General features: G+C 34.5%; 1 pseudogene; it reads left to right on the plus strand.

Moving 5' to 3' along the window:
• The first annotated feature begins 975 nt into the window (after nucleotides 1-975).
• LOC130949437 (uncharacterized) lies at nucleotides 976-3,458 on the plus strand (annotated as a pseudogene).
• The last annotated feature ends 1,906 nt before the right edge of the window (nucleotides 3,459-5,364 follow it).

Genomic DNA, 5,364 nt, shown 5'->3' on the forward strand with positions numbered 1-5,364 from the left:
ATCAACTCAATCTAGCATATCTGGGATTACAATATCCCCTGCTATTTCCTTATAGCGAGGATGGATACCAGAAAGATATACTGCTAACCAAAGGACACCATAACAGTGGTAAAGGACGATAGGAGGTGTCGATGAGAGAATTTTTTGCTTTTTGTATACAAAAAAGACTAGCTGACGGGTCTCCACTGTTATACTTAAGAAGACTCTTTCAACAGTTTTTGGTTTATGGATACTCCATGATTGAATTATCAAGGCTAAACTACATACGCAACGACCAAGAAAAATTAAGGTGTGAGATGTACAAAGGAGTAAAGAAGCAATACTTAATAGGGAAACAACACCGTCATCATGTGGCAAGCGTATAATATTGCTTTTGTAATTCACAGGTGGACCAAGATATATGATACATACCTATCAAGATGCAATGGAAATATGTAAGGTTGTTGGTTATCCAGACTTCTTGATAACCTTCACGTGCAATTCGAAGTGGCATGAGATTGAAGACTTTTTGAATAATAGAGAGCTGAATCTAGAAGATCGACCCGATATTGTTTATAGGGTTTTCAAGGCAAAATTAGATACACTAATTAAAGATGTCTGAGCAAGCAAAATTTTTGGCAGAGTTAATACAGGTATGTCTAGTCAAAACCAATTATGTCACGGCTCAAGTTTCCAATAGCAACAGATATAATATTTTATATATGACTTTCTATCTGTCAAAGAGATTTGAAATTTTTATTATAAATCTTGCAGCGGTATACACAATTGAATTCCTGAAACGTGGGTTACCACATGCACACATTCTACTATTCTTACACAAGGATGACAAATTTTTCACTGTCAAAGATATTGATAAGATTATATCAGCCGAGATACTAGATAAGGAGACAGACCCTAAATACTTTGATACAGTCAAAAAGCACAAGATGCATGGTCCGTGTGGAATGGCAAGGAAAGATTTACCATGTATGAAAAATGCTAAATGCATCTAAGAGGTTTGTTGAGAGCACTACTCTCGACGATGATGATTACCCTGTATACCAACGAAGAGAAGATAGAAAGACTATCAATAAATCAGGAGTCGATCTTGACAACCGTTACGTGGTACCACACAATAGGTTTTTACTCATGAGATATGGTGCCCATATTAATATTGAGTGGTGTAACCAGTCAAGATCTATTAAGTATTTGTTCAAATATGTGAACAAAGGTCATGACCATGTATCGGCGTCATTTTATAAAAGTGTTGCAGACGTAGAGAACATGGATGACTATGATGAAGTCAGTATGTACTATGATTGCAAGTACATTTCTCTGTGTGAAGCTACTTGTAGGATCTTTGGTTATAACATACACTATAGGGATCCCTCAGTTGTTCGTCTAGGGTTTCACTTATCCGATGAACAAAACTTGATTTTTAAAGATAATAAAAAGCTCGATGATGTGATCCGAGAAGCATCTGTTAAGGAGTCTATATTTCTAGGGTGGTTCCAAACCAACAAGATCTACTCAGAAGCAAGGTCGCTAACTTATGTAGAATTTCCTACATATTTTGTGTGGAAGGCAAAGAAAAGGGTGTGGTTGCCTCAGAAGAGCCATGCCATAATCGGAAAGATCTTCTTTATGCCTCTTGGATCTGGTGAGAGATATTACCTAAGGCTACTACTCAATTACATTAGGGGACTAATCTGCTATGAAGACATTTGGACTATAGATGGTGTTGTATACTCATCATTCAAAGATGAATGTTATGCACGTGGTCTTTTAGATGATGATAAGGAATATGTTGAAGTAATAGTGGAAGCAAGTCATTGGGGGGTTAGGTACATACTTAAGGAATCTTTTTGCTACATTGTTATTTTCTAATTCAATGGACAGACCAGAACATGTATGGAAAGAAACATGGACTTTATTATATGATGACATACTTCATAGACACAGGAGACTACTCGATAATCAAGGTATATATGAACTTTGTGGCATTATAAGGATAGTTTGGTTAACTATGACATAAGAATTAACATCTACATATTTATTGATAGAATTTTTAGAATAACAAGTGTATATCAATTTATGTACCACATACTATGGCTTGCCTAAACATATAACTTCATACATAATAATAAACAGTATGAATCAAGAGGATATGAAAATAAGATTTAATAGACATGGTATTAGATTTATTAGTGATTTGGGTTCATTTTATTAGATTCACTTTATTAAAGAAAATAAAATTTTGAAAAATTTGACCAATTGTTGGAAACAAGGTTGTGCAAGTGATTATGATTTGAGTTAACAATTTTTTCTTAATCAAATACATGTTTGAAATATATGTTGCTATTATGTACACAGAGTTAATCCTCACAGAGAATGAGATCAAGGATTTAATCCTAATGGAGATTGAGAATATAGTTAACAAATACAATAAGAGTCAGAAAGATTTTCCACCACTGCTAATGTCAGATACAAACCAGTGTAACAAGTTACTATATCCCAATGGCATGAATAGGTTAATTTGTGATGAACTCAAATACGATCAGCAAAAACTGGCTGCAGAGCATGTAACCTGCTTAGGACTATTAACTGATGAACAAAAAGAAGTATATAACGAAATCATTACCGCAGTTCAAACCGGAAAAGGTGGAATATTTTTCCTTTATGGCTACGGTGGGACAGGGAAAATATTTGTTTTGAAGACACTAGCTTCTGCATTGAGGTCTAGGTCACATATTGTTCTAACAGTTGCATCTAGCGAGATAGCATCACTTTTATTTCTTGGAGGCAGGACAGCTCACTCACGTTTCGTAATACCACTTAACATAGATGAATTTTCAACATGCAATATTAAGCAAGAGAGTGCACTAACTGAGCTTTTGATTAAGACAAAGTTAATAATTTGGGATGAGGCACCTATGATAAATAGATTCTGTATTGAAGCTCTTGACAGGACATGCGTGACTTATTAAGATTCAATAACACAAATATCTTGTAGCAGCCATTTGGAGGAAAGACAATTGTGTTCGGGGGAAATTTCCGCCAAATACTTCCAGTCATCTCGAAAGGATCTAGGCAAAAAATAGTCAATGCCACTATCAACTCATCATACTTATGGGATGGCTGCAAGCATTTGACATTTTCAAAGAACATGCACTTAAAATCAAGTGATTCAAACTCAAGGTCATCTAAGTTGAAAGAATTTGCTGACTGGATACTAAGTATAGGTGACGGCAGCCAAGGGTCACGATCGAATACAGGCGAAAAGGTTGTCATTTCCGATGACATATTGGTTTCCGATTGGGTAGACCCAATTGAAGCAATATTTACAGTAACTTATCCTGAAATATTCTCAAAAAAATATTGACCAACAGATTGAAGATCAAGCTATTCTTGCACCAACATTGCAGTTAGTCGATGAAATCAACAACTACATGATGAGTTTAAATTCAGCTGAAACATAAACATATTTTAGCTTTGATAAGACATGCCCCATAGATCCTAATAACAATTTATTGGCTTCAATATACACTTCTGAACTCTTAAACACAATCAAGTGCTCAGGTGTCCCTAATCATGAGTTAACACTAAAAGTTGGAACACCAATCATGCTGTTAAGGAACATTGACCACTTCGTAGGATTGTGCAATGAAACACAATTGGTTGTTACTAAGCTTGGAAAACACATAATTGAAGCACGAACATGTGCGGGTTAGAATAAGGGGCAGAAAGTGTTTATACCAAGGATGACCCTAAGTCCTTATGACCATCGAATACCATTCAAATTTCAATGGAGACAGTTTTCTATTATGAATTCATATGTGATGACTATAAACAAGAGCCAAGGTCAGCTATTATCAAAGGTTGGGTCAATATTGAAGAAACTCGTATTCAGACATGGCCAGCTCTATATTGCTGTCTCCAGGGTGACAAATAAGGAAAGACTGAAGATTTTGTTGTGTCATGATGATGATCAAAAGAAAGAAACAGAGAATGTCGCTTTTAAAGAAGTATTAAAAAACATACGTTGAACATTACAAGTACCGCAGGAAAAGATTCAGCAGTCATTGGTTACACAAACAAGGTACTTGCTCCTACCAACTAAGTCGTTGTTTCATGTTACTATTTTCTTAAAAAGCGGTTTTAGATGTAGGGAACTAAATGAGTATACAATCAGTGTCTTTGGCAGGGTTTAACCAAAGTAAAACTTTTCTGAACAATAATGTTTTGCATTATAGGAACTATATTACCTTCATTGTCCAACTGAAAGGTTTATTGGGGTGAGATGCAATGTGATATCCTCATTATAGACCCACCCTAAAATCAAACAAACGAGTAGTGTTACAAATAATGTCCACCGGCACCCTGTATACCGCAGTTAGCTACCGACGCAAATCGATTATAACAAACTAATGACAGTTGGATCCTGGTCTTAATAATTTATATACCTCTGTAGAATAATTTTAATTTCATTGTGCCAGGCCTTCGATTAGGAAAATAATTAGACTTGATGTCCAAATACATACATGAAAATCCATGAATATTTAGGAAATGGCTTCCAAGTAAATAGCTTGATCCACCGTCCCATAGTTATCATTTGTAGTATATTACAAGATTTGTGGCAGTATACTCAACTGGATCAAAACATCATAAATAGGGAGCACCCAAAATACATGTGATATTGAGTATAATAGATGACAAAGGATGATTCAAAAAATACTAAGTTAAATTTATAAATCGGTCGAGTTTAAATTCATAAAAAAAAGAATTCTTATAGAACCCACACAAACATTCAATTTAAATGCCAGTATATTGGAAGATTTTGTTCAAAGTAATGTTTTCATAGTAGATAATATCAAGCAAGACTAGATAAGAGCAAAATATTATTCTACTACATTAATCAAGAGCCATGGGTTGCAACACTACTAAACGCAAAGAAATTCTACAATAGATAAGCTGCATATACCGTGGAAATCCATGAGTAGTTAAGAAATAGCTTCTAAAGAAATAGCTTGATCCACCATCCCATAGTTATCATTTGTAGTGTATTACAAGATTTGCAGCAGTATACCCAATTGGATCAAAACATCATAATTAGGGAGCACCCAAAATACATGTGATATTGATTATAATAGAATATAAATTATGGTTCAAAAAATACTAAGTTAAAGTTATAAACTGGTCGAGCTTAAATTAAAAAAAAATCTTATGGAACCCACTGATGTAGAGGATTTGTTGTGATGGTCTAGAATTTCTCAAATAAATTTTGTTTGCAAGTATAGTTTCTAAACCAACAAATAATCCTCAATAAAAAATTTGGTTGTCACAAGTAACAAACCTCAAATAAGAATTAACCGAAGTATTTAAATT

The sequence above is a fragment of the Arachis stenosperma genome, chromosome 9, assembly GCF_014773155.1.
Source record: "Arachis stenosperma cultivar V10309 chromosome 9, arast.V10309.gnm1.PFL2, whole genome shotgun sequence".
Classification (NCBI taxonomy): Eukaryota; Viridiplantae; Streptophyta; class Magnoliopsida; order Fabales; family Fabaceae; genus Arachis; species Arachis stenosperma.